Raw genomic sequence first — 25707 nt, forward strand, 5'->3', positions numbered from 1 at the left:
GTGGCATGTGATAAGCACTTAATAAATAGTTGTCATACTAGCAAACATCCATCCATTCAATGGAATAAAATTCAGCCACTGCAGATTATACCTCAGAAATATTCCAGGTTAAAACAATACACTGATATAAAAGCTAATGCAACACAGGAAAGTCTCAATACAAAATTGCAAATAGTAAGTGCTCAGAAAGTGTTAACTATTCTTATTACTTAAATCAGATTGGGGAAGTTGTCTCTGGCAGATATACAATAGGTGTTCCATAAATAGTAGTTTCCCTTTCTTGCTCTTTTTTTTTTAACTTTTATTTAAGTTCGGGGGTACATGGGCAGGTTTGTTATACAGGTAAACTTGTGTCATGGGGGTTTGTTGTACAGTCTATTTCAACACCAAGGTATGCTACCTAGTACCCATTAGTTATTTTTCCTGATTCTCTCCTTCTTCTCACCCTCCACCCTCCAATAAACCCCAATGTGTGTTGTTCCCTTCTGTGTCCATGTGTTCTCATCACTTAGCTCCAAAATAGCCAGTATAGAACAGAACCAAAGTTTCCTTGGTTTCAAGCATTAATTTTCATGGGTATCTGTGGTTTTACGTTTAATGGTCCGGGGACACCAAGAAGCTTTCTGTTCCCATTGTACACCCTCTGCTGCCTCCTTTTTTCATGCCTTTGGTCATGATCCTTGAGCATCAGTGCTTCTCAAGCTTCTGGGAGGGTTAATTCTTCCTGGCCATTAAGACTCCTTGAGAGTATCCTGCAGAAAGCCTGGAGCTAGCCCTCCTTTGGGGTTCTTGTAGCCCTTGGGAACTTGTACTTTCATAACACTCACTAAAGCATTGTAATGGGTTCTCTCTGAGAGTCTGTGTCCACCCATAGACCATAGTCTTCCCAAGAGCAGAACTATAGTTTGTCACCTCCACAACTCCAGGGACTGGCACCAGACTGGCGTATTTTTCAGTAAATGTTGAATAAAGGAATGAATCTTACTTCGAAGAAGGGTGACCTTCACTCTTCCAAACTTACCTTCTTCATCTATATCTTCTCAAGTCAATTCTTATAGCCTAGTTTGCTATTATATTTCCCATTTTCCCACCTTATTTCAAAACCCAACCTTTGCTTGGAAATCTTGTCCACAGTCTGTCTCCCTACAGGTATAGGTTTTAGAGTTAGTCATACCTTGCTGAAAATCTGGCATTAGCCTGTTCTTGCTAAGTAGCCTTTTACAAGGATTCTCAATCTCTTTCTATTCCTTCGGTTTTCCTAAATAGAGAAAAAGTGAGAAACACAAGAAAACATTAAAACAGAGAACTAAAAATGCACCTATATCATGTAATAAATATTGATATTTAATTAAATATGCTTAATATAAATATGTAAAAGTATAAAGATACCAGTACTACAATGTCCAGCATGTATTAAGCACATTTGCATTACAACTGTAACACTGCTAAAATGATTAATCTACTATTGCATTTTCATAGCAATGGTTCAGCATTATTCTTTCTCCTAATTTCCATGTGAATATTTCTCTGCATAGGTCACAATTACCTCAAATGTAGTTAACTAAAACTACTCATAATCATTCTTCCAAACTAGTTTCACCCAACTAGCTAATGTCATAATCTCTTTTCCTGCTGCTTAGACTTGACAACTAAGACTTGTTAACACCTCTTCCTCTCCATTGGCCAAAGTTCTAAGCTACAGGTAACAGAATGCACTTTAGCAATTTTATGTGGAAGAAACTTATGAAGGGACACTGACATAACAGGGTCGGGGGATGTCTGTAGGGAATACCTTTTCCAGGGAGGAGGAGTATTTTAACACTGAGATTGTTTGGAATTGCGGATATGTGATGATAATAAAAAGCAGACTAACTTTTGGTTAATTTCATTATTGATTTTAAATTCTCTGCAAATATTGTACCTGCTTATTTCCTGAATCTGGGGAAGACTGTTCTTCCTGTCCCTGCACCTATGATATTCTGCTGTTAAGTGATATTTGGTAGTTCACAGAATATTTGGGGTGGACTTATGAATACACACACACACACACACACACACACACACACACACACATATATAAACACACACACATATACATATATCCAGGGCTTTGGGAAACAATGCCCCCCCCCCCCACCGTCTGGTATTGTTAAGGGTATTATTTTTGCTAAACCCCCAATAGAGAATTCCTCTGCTCTAGTAGAAAACTGAGCAATGCTATGCATTACCTCTAATTCTAGAGACCTTCTGCAGTATATTAGATATGCTACTATGTGGAAGGAATCAATGCCCTATGCTTAATCTATATTTTCAAAAAGTTCATTTCCAAATCAAAGACTCCTAGAGAAGATCAAGCTGGAACAACCAACATCTCAAACCTGCACACTAGTAGCATGAAATGTAGGAATGCAGAGTATGCACATGCACACAGGCAGTTCTTACTTTCCATAACATTGTATTACCTGAAACTTGTACATATTAGAACTCTGTCTTTGTGTTTCACAGTTCCCTGATCACTGCAAGAAAACCTGAAAATCAAGAACGTAGCTTGGATATGCATGAGTTTCCATTAACATAGCGTCCTACCAAAACATGGAAAGGGGTTCATACAATTTAGAACATTCATAAATGATGGATTTCTACTAAATTCTCCCAAACATCTTCCAAATATTTGTCACATTTCGTCAGCTCTACCTCCAACATGTTTCTGCCTTTCTGGTCTCCTCTCATGATTGCAGGTCAGACCCTCGCCCCACATCTCACTGACACCTGCAGTAGCTTTTTGTCTTGCCTTTCTGCCTCCCTGCTTCCAGAGTAAATTTTCTAACTCATGATTGTGATGATGGCCTATGATCAGTGATGTAACTCCATCTCCTCTTCATTATCTGTGTAACACCATCTGTATTAGCACCACATTGGGTATCACATTTTGTTTCTTTAAGTAAATCTCCCTTAGTCAAAAAAATTAAGGGTGTTTATTGTAAGGACTGTTGAGTAGCTCACAAAACAAAAATAATTTTTGAATAATTAGACATCAAATAATGGAAAATAGTGTGGTCCAGGAATCTTAGGGGCGAGAAAAGGAGGCTAGATAACTTTTGACTCTACTGTGGTCTGTCTTAGTAAAGACTCGCTTCCTTCTCATGAAAAGCAGACCAGATCTCTAGCAACACCTGGACTGTATCTCCAGGAAGAGAGAGAAGTATTTGTTTACCTTGTTCCCTTTTTTATAATAACAAACATTCCAGGAAATAATATCAAACTTATATAGCATTATGGAAGTGCTTGGCACTGTTTTGCATTTTTTAACCTATGTTTACTTATTTTTTCTTTTTCTTTTTAGCTGATACATAATACTTGCACATATTTATGGGATTCAGAGTAAAGTTCTGATGCATGTGTTCAATGTGTAATGATCAAATCAGGGTAAATAGCATATCCATTACCTCAAATGTTTATCTTGTATTTGTATTGGGAACATTCAAAATCTTCTAATATTTTTTAAATGTACAATAAATCATTGTTAACGATATCCATGCTACAGTGCTATTGAACACCAGAAATTATTTCTTCTATCTATCTGTAATTGTTCATTAACCAACGTCTCCCTCTCCTCCCCTCTAATGACCACAATTCTGCTCTATACTTCTATGATCTCAGCTATTTTTGACTTCCACATATAAGTGAAAACATGTGCTGTTTATCTTTCTGTGCCTGACTTATTTCACTTAATGCAGTGTCCTCTAGGTTTATCCATGTTGCCATGAATAACAGTGTTTCATTTTTTTAATGGCTGAATAGTATTCAGTGTGTGTACATATCACATTTCTTTATCCATTCACCTGTTGATGGACATTTAGGTTGATTTCATGTCTTTACTCTTGTGAATAGTGGTGCAATAAACATGGGGGTACATATATCTGTTGAATATACTATTTTGTTTCCTTTGGATAAAGACCCGGTAGTGGGATTGTGGGATTGCTGGATTATATGGTAGTTCTATTTTTAATTTTTGAGAAAGCTTTAAAGTGTTTTCCATAAATGCTGTACTAATGTATAATCCCACTATCAGTGTATCAATGTATGAAATTTTTTATCTCTGCATCCTCTGCAGAATTTGTTCTTTTCTGTTTTATGATAGTAGCCATTCTAACTGGGGTGAGATATCTTTTAATTTTCTTTCTGTCTTTTTATTTTTATTTTTTTGCGACAAGGTCTTGCTCTGTTTCCCAAGATGGAGTGCAATGGTATGACCATAGTTTACTGTAACTTCAAACTCTTGGGCTCAACAATCCTTTCACTCCAGCCTCCTGAGTAGCTGGGACTACAAGTGAGCATCACTACAACTGGCTAATTATTTAATGTTTTATTTTGCAGAGATAAAGGTCTCACTATGTTACCAAAGTTGATCTCAAATCCTGGCCTTAAGCAATCCTTCTGCCTCAGCCTCCCAAATTCCTGGGATTATAGGTGTGAACCACCTCACTCAGCTGTGAGATAACATCTCACTGTGGTTTTGATTTTCGTTTTCCTGACGATTAGACATAATGAGTATTTGTTCATATACCTGTTGGACATTTGTATCTTTACTTTGAAGAAATGTCTATTGAAATCGTTTGTTTTATTTTTTTAATTTTTTTAATTTTTTATTTTTTTAGACGGAGTCTTGCTCTGTCTCCCAGGCTGGAGTGCAGTGGTGCAATCTCAGCTCACTGCAACCTCTACCCACTGAGTTCAAGCGATTCTCCTGTCTCAGCCTCCTGAGAAGCTGGGATTACAAGTGTCTGCCACCACACCCGGCTAATTTTTATATTTTTAGTATAGACAGGATTTCATCATGCTGGACAAGCTGGTCTCAAATTCCTGACCTCAAGTGATCTGCCCAACTCGGCATTCCAAAGTGCTGGGATTACAGGCGTGAGCCACCACACCCAGACTATTTTTTAATTGAATTATTTGTTTTGTTACTGTTGAGTTGTTTGAGTTCATTGTATATTACGGATATTAGTTCCCTGTTGAATGAATAATTTCAGATATTCTCTTCCATTCTCCAGGTTGTCTCTTCACTCTATTTATTGTTTCTTTTGCTATACAGAATCATTTTAGTTTGATACACTTCCACTTGTCTATTTCTATTTTTGTTGCCTGTGCTTTTAAATCTTACCCAATAATATATTTGTCTAGACCAACATTTTGAAGGATTTTTTGGATTCTTCTTTCAGTAGTTTTGTAATTTTAGGTCTTTCATTTAAGTCTTTAAGTCGTCATAAGTTGGTTTCTGTATATGGCAAGAAAAGGGATGTAGTTTCATTTTTCTGCATATGGATATCCACTAATCCCAGGACCATTGAAGAGGTTATCCTTTCCCCAGTATGTATTTACTGGCTCGTTTGTGAAAAATCGGTAGACTGTGCATACACAGGTTTATTTCTGTGTTCTCTGTTTTGCTCCATTGCTCTATGTTTCTGTTTGTACCCCAATATCATGCTGCTTTGGTTACTATATCTTGGTAGTATCTTTTGAAGTCAGATGGTATGATGCCTTCAGCTTTTATCTTTCTGCTCTGGATTACGTTAACTATTCAGGTCTTTTAGTTATGTATGCATTTTGAGATTTTTTTGTCTATTTCTGTGAAGAATGGCATTGGTAATTTGTTAAAGATAGAAATAAATCTGTACATTGCTTTGGGTAATATGGCAAGTTTTCACAATAGAAATTCTTCCAATTCATGGGATGGCTTTCTATTTTTGTTGTGTGTATTCTTTTCGATTTATTTCATCAGCATTTTGTAGTTCTATTATAGAGATATTTCATCTCCTTGTTTAAATTTTTTCCTAGATATATTTTTGTAGCTGGCATAAATGGGCTTATAATATATTTAAAATTTCTTTTTCAACTAGTTTATTATTTGCATACAGAAATGCTACTGATTTTTGTATGTTGATTTTATATCCTGTAACTTGACTAAATTTGCTTACCAGTTCTAAGACATTTTTTGGAGATTTTTAGATTTTTCTTTTCATAAGATCATGTCATCTACAAAGAAAAACAATTTGACTTTTTTTTTATTTTTTTGGTTTCCCAATTTGTTTCCCCTTTTTTCTTTCTCTTCCCTCCTTGCTCTGGCTAGGACTTCCATTACTATGTTGAATAAAAGTGGTGAAATGGACATTCTTGTCTTGTTTCAGATCTTAGAGAAAAATCTTTCTGCTTTTCCCCATTCAATATGTGAACTGTGGATTTGTCATATATTGCATTTATTGTTTACATATATTCTTTCTAGTATTAATTTGTTGAGAGATTTTATCATGAAGGGATGTTGAATTTTACTAAATGCTTTTTCTGTGTCTATTGAGATGACTATATATATAGTCTTTCATTCTGTTCATGTGGTATATTGCATTTATTGACTTGCATATGTTGAGCCATTCTCACATCCCTGGAATAAATCTCACTTGATCCTGGTTCATTATATTTTTATGTATTGGTGGATTTGCTTTGCTGGTATTTTAACAATTTTGCATCTAAGCTTATTAGAGACGTTGGCCTGTAGTTTTACTTCTTGTTGCGTCCTTGTCTGGTTTTGGTTTCATAGTAATGCTGGCCTCACAGAATGTGTTCATTGAATGGCCTCAAAGAAAGAATTTCTTTGTCTTCAATTTTTTATTATCATTTGAGAAAAATTGGCATTAGTTCCTCTATAAAAGTTTGATAGAATCCACCAGTAAAGCCATCGGATTCTGAGCTTTTCTTTGATGGAGGACTTTATTATTGATTCAATCTTGTTATACATCATTGGTCTATTCAGCTTTTCTATTTCTTGCTGGCTCAGTCTTGGTAGGTTATATGTGCCCAGGAATTTATCTATTTCTTCTGGGTTTTCCAATTTGTTCCTGTATAATTAATACACCAACATTCACAATATTCTCTAATGATCCTTTGTATTTCTGTATTAGAAGTTCTAATGTGTACTTTTTTGTTTTATTTATTTAGGACTTTATTTTTTTTCTTAGTCTAGCTAAAAGTTTGTTGATTTTGTTTATCTTTTCAAAAAATAACTTTTTGTTTTGTTGATCTTTATATATTGCTGATTTTGTCTCTTTCTGGTTTAGTTTTGTTCTGATCTTTATTATTCTTTCCTTCTATTATCTTAATTTTGGTTTGTTACTGCTTTCCTAATTCCTTTAGGTACAATGTTAGGTTGTTTATTTGAAATCTTTCTCCTTTTTGGATATAGGCATGTATTGTTAAAACTTTCATTACTGCTTTTGCTGTATCTCATAAGTTTTAGTATGTTGTGTTTCTATTTTTAATTTTTTCTAGTTTTTTTAAAATTTTCTTCTGAATTTATTTATAGACCTATTGGTTATTCTGGAACACATTGTTTAATTTTGATGTATTAGTACAGGTTTCAAAATTCCTCATGTTATTGATTTTTAATTTTATTCTCTTGTGGTCTGAGAAGACACTTGATATGATTTTGAGATTTTTAAATTTGTTGAGACTTGTTTTGTGGCCTAACATATAGTCTGTCCTAGATAATGTTCCATGTGCTGATGAGAAGAATGTGTATTTTGCAGAATATGTATATGCATTTTGGATGAAATATTCTGTAAATATAAGTTAGGTCCATTTTGTCTACAGAACAGTTTAAGCCCAATGTTTTTTTGTTGATTTTTCTTTCTAGATGTTTTGTCCAGTGCTGTGAGTGGGGTACTTAAGCCCCAAACTGTTGTTTTATTGGGGTCTGTTTTTTCACTTTAGTTCAAACAATATTTGCTTTATAAATCTGGGTGTTCCAGTGTTAGACCAATCTATCTATCTATCCATCTACCTACTTATCTATCTACCTATCTATAATTATAATTGTTATATACCCCTGCTGAATTTATTCCTTTATAATTGTATAATGACCTTTTTGGTCTATTTTTTATTTTTTCACTTAAAGTTTATTTTGTCTTATATAGCTCCTCCTGCATGCTTTTCATTTCCATTTGTGTGGAATATCTTTTTATATCTATTCATTTTCGGTCTATGTTATCTTTACAGGTGACATGAGTTTCTATAGGCAGCACATAGCTAGGTCTTGTTTTCTTTCTTTAAAATCCATTCAGCCAGTCTACATCTTTTAATTGGAGAATTTAGACTATTTAAACTCAAGATTGTTATTGATAGGTAAAGAGTTACTCTTGTTCTTTTGCTAATCCTTTTCTGATTGTTTTGTATATCCTTTGTTCCTTTCTTCTCTTTATTGTTTATGTTTGCAGATTGGTGTTTTCCTATGGAGGTAACCTTTTGTTTCTTTTTCATTCTTTCTTGTGTATCTGTTCTACCAATGAGTTTTATGTTTTTGTATGTTTTTATGATTGTGAATGTCATCCCTTGCTTCCAGATATAAGACTTCCTTAAGCATTTCTTGTGGGGCTAATCCAGTGGTAATGAATTCTCTTAGTGTTTGATTCTCTGGAAAAATATCTCTCCTTCATTTATGAAGGATAGCTTTGCTGAATACTGTATTCATGGATTGTAGCTTTTTATTTTTTTTATAGCATTTCAAATATATTATTCTAGTCCCTCCTAGCCTGTAAGGTTTACGCTGAGAAATTTGCTGTTATTATGATGGGAAATCCCTTATATGTTACTTGACACTTTTTTCTTGCTGTTTTTAGAATTCTCTTTTTGTATTTGACTTTGGACAGATTAATTATATTGTCCCTTGGAGAGAGATCTTTTTAGATTGAATCTATTTGAGGCTTGTTTTTAGCTTCCTGTATCAGAATGTTTATATCTCTCCCAGGACTTGGGACGTTTTCAGCTATCATTTTATTAAATACTCTTTCTGTACCCCTTTCTATTTATTTTTCTTCTGGAAGACTCAAATGTAAATATTATTTGCTTAAGGATATCCCGTAGATCATAAACACTTTGTTTCCTTTTTTTTTTTCCCCCCTGACTGGGTTATTTTTAAAGGCCTAGTTTAAAGTTCAGAAATTCTTTCTTCTGTTTCATGTAGTCTGTTGTTGAAGTTCTTGATGATCATTGCATTAGTCAGGCTTCTCTAGAGGGACAGACTTTATAGAATATATGTATATATGAAAGAGAGTTTAAAAGAGAGATTTAGCCCATACGATTACAAGACAAAGTCCTGCAATAAGCTGTCTACAAACTGAAGAAGAAAGAAGGCAGTAGTGGCTCAGTCCAAGTCCAAAAGCCTCAAAGGCAGGGATGCCAACAGTGTAGCCTTCAATTTGTGGCTGGAGGCCTGAGAGCCTCCCAGCAAACCACTGGTTTAAGTTTAAGAGTCCAAAGGCCAAAGAACCTGGAGTCTGATGTAGGAAGAATGGACAGGAGGAATGGAAGGAAGCATCCAGCATGCGAGAAACACGAAAGCCAAAAGACTCAGCAAGCCAGCTTATGCCACCTTCTTTCTGCTTTCTTCTAGCCATGCTGGCAGCCTATTGGATGGTGCCCACCCACATTGAGGGTGGGTTTTTCTCTACTAATTCACTGACTCAAATGTCAATCCCTCTGGCAACACCCTCACAGACACACCCAGAACCGATACTTTACCAGCTACTTAGGCATCTTCTAATCCAATCAAGTTGACACCTAATATTAACGATCACAAGTATATTGTGTATTTCTTTTATTGAATTATTCAGTTGTAAGATATCTCTTTTGTTCTTTTTTTATAGTATCTATCTCTTTCTTAAATTTTTCATTCAGATTACGATTTATTTTTCTGAACTTTTAAATACTGTAAATCTATGTTCTCTACTATCTCATTGAGTTTCCTTAAAATCATTATTTTGAATTTCTTTTCTGGCATTTTATAGATTTTGTCTTCTCCAAGGTCTATTGCTAGAGAATTATTGTGTTCTTTTGGCAGTATCATGTTTTCTTGCTTTTTCACATTTCTTGTGTCCCCATGTTGATATCTGTGATCTTGTGTAACAGTCACTTCTTCCAATTTTATGGGGTAGCTTTCATAGGGAAAGACTTATTTCTATGGGCATGTGCTTCTTTCCTTGAGTATGTCTATTTATTTTTATTTAACTTTAATTTCAGTTCAGGGATACCTGTGTAGGTTTATACAGGTAAATTTGTGTCATAGGGGTTTATTGTACAGATTATTTCATCTCCCAGTTATTAAGCCTAGTACTTATTAGTTAGTTTTCCTAGTCCTCTCCCTCCTTCCATACTCCACCCTACAGTATGTCTTAATGTCTGTTGTTTCCCTCTATGTGTCTATGTGTTCCCATATAGATGCATTTATAATGTCAGTTGAGTTGAGTGCTTTGTCTTTGGCTTTGGGGTGATGCAGTAGTTTAGTCTTTGTATTATTTCTTCAGCTTTAATCATTTTCAGAGTTCTTCAGTGGCTTATGTTGGTGGGATTGCTGGGGGGGGCTTTACTAGGAATGGAACAACAGATGGTCTGGTCCTCAGGCTTCTGGAGGGTGAGTGATGGTGGTGGCAGTAATAGGCACTGTTAGGGTCAGTCCTTGTCTATGTTTATTAATTTAATGTTTACTGTAAATTTAGAAGATAGATACTATTTTCCCCATTTGACCAATAAAGAAATCAAGACATAAGGTTAAACAATTTGCTTGCATTTCTGACAACTGGGCACTTGTATTACTAACCACATTACTTGTTCCTAACCACCTCACTATACTATTTCTTAAGGGTATTAATTTGCCAGATTTAGGAAACATGCAATCTTGCAACCTAAACCAATCACAAGTATAGTAACTGTAATATTATTAACAAAATATCAGCTCTCATTTAGACCACATATGGAACATCTATGAGAAAATATTTTCTACAGAAATGGATAATTGTTCCTGAAAGAAAATAAAGGTCCTGGGCCAAAACCAGAAAGCATAGTTATAAGAGTCTCACATTATAATATACGTTATATATTTAATGTATATTAAACTTCTCTAAACTATCTCTTTCATCTTGTTTCTTCTCAATTCTCTCTCATTTACTCTTTCTTTTGGCCTTCTTACACATTCATGCCACTTGTCCTGGCTGGGTACAAGGTTCTCTTCTTTCACAAACTTCCATTCTCTTACTTCTCTTCTCTCTTCTTTTTCAAAAACCACATTTAACTGGCCCTTAACCATTGAGTTATTTGGCTTCCTGAGGGGCCTAAGCAGTCTCATATCATGCTCTACTAGCACATAACACACCTTATCCCAAAACATTGTAATTGTCTGATTCGTCCATTGGACTGTGTTCTCCTTTTGACATTTACTCATCTTTGGACTCTGTAACCAATTGATTACATCAGATGATTGAATAAAGAGATGAACAAAGAAATCAGATGAAATAGTAGCTGTTCAATAAAATCTCTTAATCATTGACTTATTCCTTATTTCTTAGGGTGTGAAAAAAAATAGTTATTACACATATACTAGGTTCTATACCACTGTGCAAACTTAACCTAAAATGGATAGCTTTATGAATCTTCTTCATAATCAATAAGTTACAGATGGAAAAAATAAACTCATAGAAACTAAAGAAGTTATCTAAAGACATATACCCTCTGGGTCACTAATCTACAATTGAATCAGGGTCTATTTGACTTTCAAATATAGTTTTCTTCCATAATACTGCACTTTATATAAGAATAACCATAGGCTTCTCTAAAGAAAAGTGATTCTGATCAATGATTTTCCAACTTGTCACAAACCCTCTAAGCACGTACAACAGAGATATAACCTGATCATCTAGTTAACAAGTAATGTATTGATTAGCCAATTGATAACCAAGAAACCACAAAGCAAACCCATTAACTTAGGGATCAAATCACAAAGGAAAACCTGTTGTTTCCAAAAATGTTTCTATTTGTTAATTTGTGTAGCCTGAACTTAGAAATTTATGCACCGTACGTGTGAATACAAAGTCACCATGTTTCAAATGATAATGATATCAAACTACTCAAAACCCTGAGGTGCAACTGTGGCACAATATCCCTTAGCTGTGGTTTTCAAAGCCAGTGGCATGTTTTATAATTGAAGAGTCATTTGGAACCCAGGGAGCATGCTTCCTTTGTCTTTACTTATTTAAAAATCTCATGTTGTCCTGTTTTCAAATAGGCTTTATTCTTTCCTTTTTTTTCCCTTCCATTGTGTGTCTTCAGTAGAGGAATATACCCCTAAGGAATGAGCTGCTAAATGAACCTACTTTTAAAAATCCTAAATATGAACGGGCATTGTTTTAGATAATTATTTATTTATTTGTTGCCATGATACTGCAAATGCTTGCTATGCTACGAGAAGTGGGAGTCCAGGTGTAAACACAAGAAATCCTGCTTTTAAATTTGCTGTGCTGTGAATTTTTCAAAATTTAATACGCATCCAAGCATAACTAGTACAATTCAAGGAAAAAAATCTATAAATCAACTCATGCAAAAAACATCTGCTTACAACAACTTCCACCCTTTAATAGAAAATCCTACAAAGACTCAATCAACAAGACAAGACTCACACAATGGAAGGATAGTCCCTGCTCATGAGAGATGAGGCTGGAAAGGCAAGCTGCATCTGCACATCTCCACCTGGCAACACTGTGAAATGTGGGTGCGAGTCAGTAAGTGAGGGGTGGTTATCTCTTGGATTTAGGGTCCACCTGGACAAGTGTGGGTGCTACAGAGACTGTTCTGACAGAAGCATACAGAAAGAACTTATCTGAATCGGGGGCAAAGTAGGAAGTGACACTGGTCCACATTCTTAATTGCAAACAACAAAATATTTGGTAAATGTAAGCAGAAAATGTACTTATTAAAGGATCCTAAAGTATCTAACACATTTCTGGAAGATTCAGAGACTTAGGCTTGAGTGTCAGCAGTCAAGAACAAAGGATACCCATATACCTCCAGACTCTCATCCTAGTTTGCCATGACTGTCTCTAGATTTAAAACTGAGAATCCCATGTCCTTGCAGCCCCATCAATTCCAGGAAAACACAGAGATTTGGTCACTATCATGGCAGAACTGGGTTCTGTACCATCTTAGATACTGAGCATAGAATCTTCCACTACAACCACAGATAACCATTCCTCTAGGAAGTAGTTGAGGCCACTGCTACTACTTTCATTACTAGAATTAGTCTGGCAGGGCTTTTGCTTCTTGGTGTTCCTAGTTTCTGATCAAGTTGGGAGCACCTAATTAGTAGATCCTGGGACCCATCAGTAAGGCAAGATGGGAAAGAGTTTACCTGGAGCTTACTGGTTAAGAATAGGAGGATTCTCTAAACGCATAAGAGGGATTTACATGTTGGATTGTCTCAAACAATGACAACTCTCAACTTCAGTGGCTCTTGCAATGGATTCAGTGAGAGACCTGTGAATATTTGAACAAAGACTTGAAAAGGATGTCAGTTGTTTGAGAAAGATTTAGAAGGAAATTTCAAAAGTTCAACTGGATAAATATGGCTGAGGCAGAAGAACCAATTGTCACCTCAAAATTTCTAGATTACATATCAGAAATTTTGTTGTAACCTACTAAAATCAAGACTTTAGGAGAAAGGTAATGAGGTTAGTTTCCACTGAGCTTGAGATGCCTCTCAGGCATTCAGGTGGAAAGGCTCTTTTGGCTGAAGCTAGCAGAAGTGCCACATTATCCCTAAGTTGTGGGTGGGGGATGAGGATTATTGCAGCTAATAGACGGTATTTAATGCAGCCAAGGTAATGAAGGTAGAAACAGCATTTGAACCTAAATCTGATTCTAAGCACCTGTTTTTCCCTGTACTTCACACTACTAAAATATTAACAACAAAGACTTTGCATTATCTGTGTTCAGTGGCATACATATGTAATTTCTGATTTCAGAAGAGGAGAAGGAAAGCAAAAAATAATAATAATAATTGTCTTGAAAGTGACATTTCTCTATGGCAATCATCTAAAACAAATTCAAACTGAAATATTATTTTTATTTTGCAAATAATAAAAGTGAGCTTCTGCAAAATTAATTTGCTCAACATTACCTAGCTGGTAAACTGAATTAGATGAACTTTTATTCCTCTTTTTTGTATTGAAAGCTTATGACTTACAGTGGCAGTTTTGAAACCCTGGACTCTGGACCAAAAGCATCAGTATCGCCTAGGAACTTACTAGAAATGCAAATTCCCTGACCCCACCCACATCCCACTGAATCAGAAACTCTGGGAGTGGTGCCCAGCAATCTGTTTTAGCAACTCTCCAAGTGATTCTGACGCATGCTCAAGTTTAAGACTACTGGTACATTTATTACATCATCCCAGATATGAGGACAATTAAAAAGTGACTTTTCTTTTCCAGGTTTGGATGAGATAAATATTGTAAATGAGATGCCATTTATAAAGCCCATAGCAGAGTGCCAGGTATATTTTAGATTCTAAATTACTCTAATTGAAATATGATGAACCTAATAATTCAAATAGTAAACTAAACTCTACCAAAGGCATTTTAATATACTTAAACTAAAATTAAAAAAATATTTAGTTTAAATTTAATATACATTTAAGTGTTTGGATTTTCAATTTTTTAATAAAACTTTTCATGGCTTTCACTAATGTAGAAGTGTTGCTTTACTAAGTCTATTTGTCTTTCGGCTTCCTTATCAAACCTTTATATAACAACAGTTAGGAGTCTGAACATCTGAAGTGGATTCTAGGATTCTGAGGAGCCCAGTTTTATTTGTTTCTGCTTCTGATGAAGTTCTGTTACTAACACACGTTCATTTTCTGTTAATACTGGAAGTCTAGCTCCAGAGGTAGTACATTTTGGCTCACTGAAGACAGTTAAGAAAAGACTTCACATCCCCTCCAGCACCTGTTGTTTCCTGACTTTTTAATGATCTCCATTGTAACTGGTGTGAGATGGTATCTCATTGTGGTTTTGATTTGCATTTCTCTGATGGCCAGTGATGATGAGCATTTTTTCATGTGTTACTGGGTATATACCCAAAGGATTATAAATCATGCTGCTATAAAGACACATGCATGCATATGTTTATTGTGGCACTATTCACAATAGCAAAGACTTGGAACCAACCCAAATGTCCATCAATGATAGACTGGATTAAGAAAATGTGGCACATATACACCATGGAATACTATGCAGCCATAAGAAAAGGATGAGTTCATGTCCTTTGTAAGGACATGGACGAAGCTGGAAACCATCATTCTCAGCAAACTATCGCAAGAACAGAAAACCAAACACCGCATATTCTCACTCATAGGTGGGAATTGAACAATGAGAACACTTGGACACAGAATGGGGAACATCACACACCAGGGCCTGTCGTGGAATGGGGGGAGAAGGGAGGGATAGCATTAGGAGATATACCTAAGGTAAATGACGAGTTAATGGGTGCAGGACACCAACATGGCAGATACATACATATGTAACAAACTTGCACGCTGTGCACATGTACCCTAGAACTTAAAGTATAACAATAAAAAAAAAGAAAAGAAAAAGCTTCATGGCCACTTTTGTCAGTAATCCAGAGGAGATTCATGAACTGAAAATAAGAAAGCATGAGATATGTTTTTAGATCCCCTCCAAACTTGAGAGTCCAGTTTTCACCGAAGTGTGTGATACAATGAGAGGGATGTTAATCAGCCATACTTCCCACATTCTGGGCTCAATTTTGCTCCATTCTACCTGGGAAACCTTGGTGCAGTAACATAATGCTCTACTCCTCAGAGTCTTTCTTTATGAAATGAAGTACTTGGTAGAACAGCAAAGGCTCCTACTAGTGCCAGCATGACTCTTGAAAAGAAAGATTTACCAAATAATAAAGAAATATTATATAAGGGATGGAAGAGAATCTAATCACTACCGTGTTGTGTTTTACAGAACAGTGTAAATTGTTCCCCTGCAGATGCAGATGTTATTCATTACTCTGTAGATAAATTCAGAAATGTAGTTTACCCTGATTTAGCATTATGCCTAATTGTTTTGAAGGCTAGTGCAATGAAGTCAGCCCTATGTGCTGCTTTGTTGTAATATTTAAAAGTGAGTGCTACACTGATTCCAGCGAAGTTTCTCTGTAGGAAAATCTTCTAGGTTTGTAGCCTCAAGACTCAGAAATGAAGGAATTGCTACACTGGAGGATCTAATTATAAGAGGTACCTTTTTATTATTACTATTCCATCACATCCTTTGGGCCATTCAAGTTCTAAAACTCAGTATGTATATGTATGGTTTCTAATTCTCAGCATAACTGTAGAGAATTTAACAACCCATCTTGCAAATGAAGACATTATATCAAAACAGAGAAATGAGCTGCTGAGTTTGCCATAGTAAGTAGAAGATATAACTTGGATTTAAACTCACTTCCACTTGACTCTCTCTCCCAAAGATGAGAAACTAAGCAGACTCAGTTGAGCATGTACGATCTGCTCTATGCCAACCCTTTTATATTTATTTACCTCTGTGGCTGCAACACCTTTCAGTAGGTCTTACTACTAGCACTATACCACTGGATAGGAAATAATTTGCCCAAGGTCACAGCCTTGGGTAAGGTGAGACTTGGCTCTAAATCTAAATGTTGAAGTCCATTCTCCAAATGCAATGCAAAGCATATATAAAGTCCAGCAGGAAAGTCACTGATTAAATAATGAAAAATAATCTATGGGCATCTAGCCAAGAATGAATATAAGGGATTTTGTAATTTCTTCTCACACATGGTATTTTGCAATATTAAGTAATGATGAAGCCTGAGAAAATATTTCACTATACCAGAACAAAGATTTTTGAAAATCACCTTTAAGATTAGTTGCTTGCCTTTTAGTAGATATCAGGTATTCCCTGCACTTCAGGTACACATAGATCACATTCCAGATAAAAAATGTGTTTGAAGAGAGATGTTGTGCCTCAGTGCTAGCCTTTTTCCTTCTGATTATATTTGTTCTGGAAATGCTAAACAACTATTCCATTTTGTTGCAAACAATGGTGGGTGTTGAAATACCATAGGAAAAAGTAAAGAAGATTAAATTTTATAGTTTTTAAAAAAGAAAATAAATTATTTGAAATATGAATTTGCGTCCCTGGGGACTGTGAATGTATCTCTTTCAATGTTATTGGTGATATTATTGGATAAAGCAGTTTTAAGCCTAAAATAAATTGGGCCACTTCCTTCTTCACTTAACAGATGAGAAAAATGGTTATATCTTATGTAACAAACCTGCATGTTCAGCACATGTATCCCAGAACTTAAAGTAAAATAAAAAATAAAAATAAAAAAATGACGACATCAGGTTGTTCCAAGGTCATAAAACTAGTTAGAAGTGTGACTTACTTGTTCTGTTAGTCTTAATCATACCAAAATTTGGATTTTATACTGCCATGCAATGTAAAGAACTAGGCTTCAAACCCCAGCTTTATTTATGTACAAGCTGAATATTTTATATGATATTTGCAATGATTAATTATAGTTGTCAATTTGACTAGACTAAGAGATACTCAGACAGCTGGGCCAACATTATTTCAGGGTTTATCTGGAAAGAAGTTGCTGGAAAAGACTGGTATTTGAATCAGTGGACTAAGGGAGATCCACCCGTATCTAATGTGGGCAGGCATAAACCAATCCACAGGAGGCCCGGGTAGAACAAAAGGGCAGGAAGGCAAATTTGCTCTCTTTTCTGAAGCTGGGAAATCTATCTTCTCCTGCCCTTAGACAGCAGATGTACTCCAAGTTCTCCAGCCTTTGGACTCTGGGATGTGCACCAGTGGCCCTCCAGGTTTGCAGGCCTTTAGCTTCTGACTGAGAGTTACATTACCTGGTTCTCAGGCCTTCAGACTTAGACTAAGCCATGCTACTGGCTTCCCTGGATCTCCACCTTATAGGAGGCACACTGTGGAACTTCCCAGCCTACATAATTTTATGAGTCATTATAAATTATCTCTATCATCTATCTATCTATCTATCTATCTATCTATCTATCTATCTATCTATCTATCTACTTATCTATTGATCTATCAATCTATCGATCTATTGATCTGTCTATCTATCTCCTGTTGGTCATGCTTGTCTGGAGAACTCTAATACAATATTTACCTTTTACTAAACTAAATTTTTTTAACTTTAGGACATGTGAATAATAAATACTTCATAAGGTTTTTGTGACAATAAAATAGTACATGTACATATTTTTGGTATAATAGAAGAGCTCAAAAACTTTTAAATCCTTTCCCTTCCTCCCATTTTTCCCACTAAATTATAAATAGTTACAAAAAATAGTATACTGCATAAATAGCTCTCTGAGTCAACCAAGAGTTTCCTGAGCATACCCACATAGCATATCTGTTGTTTTTAAATCGGGATGTCTCCTTGTATTTCAGAAACTTGGAGCAAACCTCTCTTGACAGATAAACTCTCTTGGCAGCATATTTATTTCAGGGATGCTCATCTCTGGCCTGCATAGTGGAATTGCACAAGTAACACAGAACCACTTGATATGGTAAGCACAGATGACAAGTGCTGATGAGGTTAAGGAAAGACTTTGAAAGGAAATTAGATAATCTCCATTGAAAAGGAAAATAAACCTCAGGGTTATATACTTCACAGAAAGATTATGTCCTTAAAAATTCATGAATAAAAGGCTCAGCAGAGAGGAACCAAGGTAATAGTAAGTTGGAAAAGCCCATGGGCTCTGGTACCATAGAACTAAGGCATGAGTCTGAGATATATAACTTATGCAAGTTGTGGAAATGTGTCTGAGTGTATCAGTTAGCTATTGCTGCATAACAAAATACCTCAGAACCTAGTGACTTAAAATAATGTTACTTATTTTTTCTTAAAAATATATGGGTTAGCATGGTGGTTTGATAGATCTAAGTTGGGGTTGGCAGAATTTACTCATCCATCTTTGGTTAGCTGCAGGTTAAGCAGGCAGCTTTTCTTATTTTGGTTGGTCTTTCTCAAATGTCTAAAGTCTCAACTGAGATAACCAGGCTGACTCAGCTCTGTTCCAGATGTCTAACCTCTCCCAAAGGGTATCATGTACCTGTTATTATACTGAAGGCAGAAGAACAACAGAGATAAAAGAAATACACAAGGCCTGTTGAAGCTTAGGCATGAGACTGAGAGAAAGTGTGTTGCACATTGGAACTGCAGAGTCAGTCTGCACGAATAAGATCCAGATTTGTGTATTTCATTATAATAATTATCATTACTATTTTCTTTTCCAGTTAACTCTGATACACAGGTAGAATTAAAGATAATGGTTTTATTGTTTGAATTATGTATTGATTAGTTTTTTGAAATGTTACAAATACACCAAACAGAAAGTGGAATAAACAAAACAGTGTTATTGTTAGCTCACACAACTGAAAATTTCCAAGTTAAATATAACTTCAGTCATGGCTAGATCTAAGGGCTGCAAAGACATGGTCTCTGTTTCTCTTTCTCCAACTAGGTCCTTGCCTTGCCAGTGTAGAAGCCATATTGTATAGGTAAGATCTTTCTATATGGTGAAAAAACTGGTTGGCAGCAGTTTCAATAGTCCTTAAAACTTTCTTCACTATAAGAAGAAAAATTAAAAAAAAAAAAAAAGAAAGAGGAGAAAGAGAGAGTGTTTCTCTTTTCTGAAGCTCAGACAAATCTTATTATCAACTCTCATGGGCTCAATTTGGATCACATAACCACCCAGGAGCTTGGATAAGGGCAATGAACACATGTGGATTGAGAATGGAGGGAGTATGTGTTTTTAAAAGGAAATCGGAGTGATATCACCAGAAAAGAAAACAGAGACTGGGTAGGCAAAAAAAAAATAGCAATTGTCTACAACAGATGATATATTCTCCATCTGCATTTCCACAAAATGATATTATACCCCTTTTTATGCTTTTGTAATCATGTATTTTATTCTCATGTATACAGTGTTTATCACTTTCTTGAGCACAAAGAAAATGAACTATATCTCATCATGTTGGTGTCCCTATCACTGTGCATGACACGTAAGTATGTCTTTGTTACATCTATTTTTTAAAGCTATCTTGTTAGGAGTTTTAATATCCAATTCCTTGGTTGTTAAACTCAGAAGAGACATACACATGATTCTCTTTTTTCATAATTTTTATTACCTCTGGATTCACCCCTATATTTTTATTTGATCTGTAATCCTGGAGAGTTGGATGAAACAGAAGCCACCTTGGCCCAGATGAGAATCAAGTCAGGCTGCCTGATTGTTGGGGTTATTCTACATATTCTCAAGATTGAGACTCACATCTCAATCTTGAACAGACAAGTTCAGAATTTTATTTTCTTAGGGTGCTAGTAAATAAAAGAAGACAAAATGTTAAATCCTAGAACAAATCTGGTCTATGGATACTACTTCTAAGTTTGTATATGTTGGTTTCCCATCCTAATTTTAGATAGTCTTTCAAGCAGATTGAGATTACCTCACTAGGAAAAAGAAAAGAAAAGAAAAAAAAATCTGGTATCACAGTACTAGCTACAATGGAAGGAAGGAAGAAAGAGAAAAAGCATACCAACAGGGATAGCTGATCAAAGTTTGCAAGAGAGAGTTAACCATAAGAAGAAAAACCTATTAATATTTTCACTTTTTCCTGAAAGTTTCAGATACACTATATCACATAACTTTATTCCCTTCATCCAAATCAGAGTTTATCTCCTTGGCTTCTCCTGCCCAAGGTCCTCTTTGGACTCTTGTTAAGCCCCCACCACTACCATGGTAGGGACTAGATTAGTCAACATTGAGGCAACCCAATGTAAACGTGACTTATCCCAGCCGATACAAAGGCACAGCTCTGAGATAACAACTAGGATTCTAATTATTCCCGTCAATACTAGGCCTGAGTAACATAGCTTACCCAAAGACTTCTGTAGGAAATAGGATTTGTCTCTGTTCCTCTGTAATGAATAGGATCCAATGTGTTCAAGCAATTTCAAGTTATCGACTGCTTAAGAATCCATGCAAATTTATATTTATGGTTATATCTCTGTCTAGACAAAATAGATAATCTAATGTATCACTTGAAATTCTGTCTCCTGGGGAGGTTGTCAAAACTGGGAAACTCTGAAGTAGGGTTGTTGGTCTGCAGTTATTCATGTTTGTTCTAGAATATTGGGCTGAACCATCAGTAAAACAAGCCTGAGTTTGTCCACACCAGGTCACATAAGCATAAATTAAATGAGAACACGTAATGTTGTGGTAATCTGTTTTGAAGGAGCTGACTTTATCTGTGCAAATAATTTTCTTGTGCCCTTTAGACCAGCTCAAGTCTAATTTCCTGTGCACTATTTTCCCCTTGACAGTTTTTTTTTTCATACACTCAACTTTATGGTTTGGTGAGTCAAATAACAACCAGAGCATGATAGGAAACTCTGCTTATATGGCTATCTGATGTCCCATATTAAGTATTCAGCCTCTACTATGACCCAGTAGCAAGCCAAGGGCTGTGTATAAAATGTAAATAGTTATCCATAGAAGATGGCATGGATTTATTAGAGGGAGGCTTGCTGTGTGATTTTCCTATTGGTTCTTTTGAGAGATTAAACATACCACCTCTACCAAACCACAAACACATTCGCTTTGCTGGATCTTAAGGACCAGTTAGGAGAAAAGCTTGCATTGAAGCTTGGACTTGGTACAGAACCTTCTCTTATTCTGTTTATAACTGATGTCTGGTAAGTTTATGGGTGACTCTAAAGATTGGCCACAGAAACATACTTAAATATGTTATGTGCTGCCTCTAAAATCCAGGAAAAAAGGCGTAATAAGACTTGTGCATCCTTTTGGTTTTCATTTTTGAGGTAGATGGTACAAAAGGCAGCAACTTGCCTATTACCTTTGAAGAGCTATCTTTACATGCTCTTGACTATTCGACTTCTAGGAATTTCACTGAAGTAGTGGACCCTTGAAATTTTGTTCAAATTCTCTGTTTCTCTGGTTCTTGTAAGTACTTCCTAGGCATTTAGTATAATTCTGCTCATCGGATCCATAGTAGCATAGATGTGGAGGATGGGTATGATGATCTTGGAATGTCAGAATGATCAATAACTCCGCAGACTGTGTTAGGCAGAGAAAAGAAGAGTTGGTCCAGTCCTGTAACAAGATTCTAAAATGTATACTGTTAGATCTGGTATATACTATGAGACTGCTTCTGATGCTCTTGAAAATTGCAAAGGGAGAAAAACCATTCAGCCAACAGCTGCATTTTGAAAGAGACTGTTTTGATTTGCTTCCCAATTATAATACATATGTAATATCAGCAGCGATTGGATTCATAACTTGGGTATATTGGTGCTAAGTCTCTTTCAAGACACATTCAACTTTTGCACAGGCAAAAGATGCAAATTAAGTGTGAATATCATATGTTTTTATAACCTTGCATATTTCAAGTATTTGATCCTCTGCAATTTCCATGAAAATAAAATATTGCTCCTAGATTAACATGCATTACCATAATTAACATTACTATAAAGAGAAAGCTACAGAATCTTTTTCTTACCCCTTCCTACAGTAATGGCCACTACCCAATAGGTGAGAAAGCCAAAATGGGGATTCTACAGATTTCCAGGTATTTATGTGCCAATTATTAATTTAGGAATTAGGAATATAACCATATATTGATATAATAAAGTCACTAACATCCTGCAATTTTAACTTAAGCTAATATTTCATTTATCATATGATTGCAATAAGTATCCTCTTTGATCAGTTAAATTAGCATTTTGGGTTCCCCGGAATTAGGGTCAATTTTCAACCCATGTTTAGTTGTTTCCCCATTGTAGCCACTCTAGAAAATGGCTTCAGGTCCCTGCAGGAAAGGCTTGCAAGATTAGTTAACATTACACACTGTGAAACTGCTAGGGGATATTTTCTTAATATGATCAAGTCTTTGAACCAGCTTAGATTAAAAACTCCCAAAGGACTATGAGTCTACACTGTTGCAACTTTGAGTCAGGTTTTTGGCTTCCAGACCTAGAAAGCCTTGTGCTATAACTATAAATTGATACTCCAGTAGGCTACCTATTTCATTTATAGGGAAACTGATCAAAGACACAGTGATTCACCAGTGTTTTCCTGCTGGTTTTACATTAACTGTGCCTACCTTGGTTTTAGGGGTTTAGTGCTGCCACCTCATCTTTCCCAGCCTGGTATCCCATCATCCCCACTGAAATTAGATGAATCTATCTTAATGGAACCATCTCGTCTGGTAAATGTGACGCAATAAAGGGAAGCACCTTAGTCCATTTGTGGAGCAATAACAGAATGCCTAAGACGGGGTAATTTATAGCAAACAGAAATGTATTTCTCACAGTTCTGGAGGTTGTAAGTCCAAGATCAAGGCACAAGCAGGTTTGGTATTGGGTGAGAGCTGGGTCTGTGTCCAAGATGGCATGTCAGAGGGGAAGAATGTTGTGTTCTTACACCTCAAAAGAGGCTGAATGGGCAGAGAAAAAAAAAAAAAGATGAATTCCCTCTGTCAAGCTCACCTGTAAGGACACCTAATACCATTCATGAGGGTTGAGCGCTCGTGGCTCAATCACATTCCAAAGTCCGCACCTCCCAATACCAGAGGATTGTTCGATTGAGGATTAAGTTTCAACATGAATTTTGGAGGAGACAAAAACATTCAAATCATAGCAGAACATTTCAAAAATGAAGGTGCTCTACACTCTAATGTGTTTTTCTACGTCTCAGTAAAAAGAATGTCTCCTGGGTTGTCTGGAAGAATATAGTGAAGAGGTGAGGGTTCAGATTGCATATGGTAAATCAACTAGAACATTTTTATCTTTTGCAGATAACAGATTCCTTCTTTCACATCATGCCAAGGAAGCTTTTGCTTCTTTGAACAAGTGAATTTTCAAGCCACTTACTGCCACATAAATTAACATATGAAATCCAGAATCTCTACTAAGTGACTCCATATCAATGGATGTGTCCCGGACTAATATTGTGCCCCATTCTCTTTGGTGTAACACACTTGTAATCTATACTCACACCTAATTTCTACATTTACATTGGGGTAAATACACACACACAAACACACATACACAAATATATAATACAAACATTATATACATACATATATAATAATCTCTGAAGATGTTCTGTGAGGCTTTGCCATCAGTTGTGCTTGTGTGGAATCTGTGAGCATCTCAGAAATGTACATGATTTTATTTATTCTCCATTCCTCCCTGACTCGCTCACTTTCCTGGGGTTGTATTCACAAATACAGAGTGAACATGCAAGTTTTTGCCATGGGCTCCATTTCTAGGAAACAAGGGTTAATACAGTGGGCCATGGGTATTCAAAATATTCCATTAGTAAACAAGTAAATAAATAAATCAATGGATCTATGGATTACTCAACAAATTTTTAGAGTTCCTACTATGTGTCATATATTGTGAATGTATTATAAAGAATACAAAAATAATTGAAACAAAAGTCCTTAGACTTTTGCCATGCTACCAGAGAGATAGGCATATGTAGAGATCAGCATCCTAAGCAACATCCCATGGTGAGACAAGAGTAAGTCAAAGGCAATTGAGAATCAAAGGAGGAAAAAAAAATTCATTCGTGGATTGATTCACATGTTCAATACACCTGTTCTGAAAACTTAATATAAGCAGACAGTGTGCTCAGTTGGAGACACAGGAATAAAAACGTGATCCCTTTTCTGAAGATTTTTTTTAAATCATTTGACAACCACATTCCAGCATAAGCCCTAAAAATAGAGGTATGATTGAACGTCATTGGAGCTGGGAGAAATAACACCTAATGTGACTGGTGGAAACTTCATAGAAGAAGGTCCTAAAAGACCAGTACACAAGCTGGCAGCCATTCTTTATAAGGACATAGAACTGATGGACTGGAGAACTGCAAGACACGTGATTTCACATATGATGTATTATGAAGGTCAATTTGCAGAAAATGTAAGTTGGTTGAATCACACTACAGGACTGAAGATTTGCTGGGGTGATGGGATTCTACTCTTTGTGTAATGGGTAACTTCTAAAAGATTTTAGGAAAAAGTGACATCATCTGGTATTTATTTTAGTAGAAATCTCCCTAGTTGGGAAATGGTGAAAATAGATGTGAGGGCACAAATATCGGGGCAGAGAAAACAGGCTGTTGCAATAATGTAAGTGAGTATAATGAGTGTAATATTACCTGTAAGGTACAGGGGTGGTGGTGGTGGGGTCCTGAGAAACATGAGACAAGTGGATTCCAGAGATTTTAGAAGGTTGAGTCAACAGAACTTGGCAACTGATTGTGCATATAGGGCGTGATGAAAGAGTGTCACAGCCAGGGACAAATACCAGATAAAGGCAGGTCTGTAAATTTACTGCTTGGAAGAAGCAAGGTAATGGGGATCATCAGAAAAGCTCCTGCATTGGTGATGAGTTTGTTTTTCATTTATTTTTTATTTTTATTTCAATAGCTTTTGGGGAACAGGTGGTATTTGGTCACATGGATAAGTTCTTTAGTAGTGATTTCTGAGATTTTGGTCCACCCACATAACCCGAGCAGTGTATACTGCACCCAACGTGTAGTCCTTTATCCCTTAACCCCCTCCTGCCCTCCCTCCTGAGTCCCCAAAGTCCATTGTATCATTCTTATGCCTTTGTGTCTTCATAGCTTAGGTCTCACTGGTAAATGAGAGCATACAATGTTTGCTTTTTAATACCTGAGTTACTTCAGTTAGAATAGTTGTCCCCAACTTCATCCTTATTTCTTTT

General features: G+C 36.0%; 1 long non-coding RNA gene across 1 annotated transcript; it reads right to left on the reverse strand.

Moving 5' to 3' along the window:
* Positions 1–424: 424 nt before the first annotated feature.
* LOC105488259 (uncharacterized) lies at positions 425–24234 on the reverse strand. Its single transcript, XR_011606705.1, has 4 exons — positions 24051–24234; positions 23281–23405; positions 21807–22027; positions 425–1258 (listed from the first exon to the last, which is right to left on the reverse strand). It is a non-coding gene; the product is annotated as an uncharacterized lncRNA (long non-coding RNA).
* Between the last annotated feature and the right edge of the window lie 1473 nt (positions 24235–25707).

Source organism: Macaca nemestrina, chromosome 8 (genome assembly GCF_043159975.1).
Source record: "Macaca nemestrina isolate mMacNem1 chromosome 8, mMacNem.hap1, whole genome shotgun sequence".
Taxonomy (NCBI): Eukaryota; Metazoa; Chordata; class Mammalia; order Primates; family Cercopithecidae; genus Macaca; species Macaca nemestrina.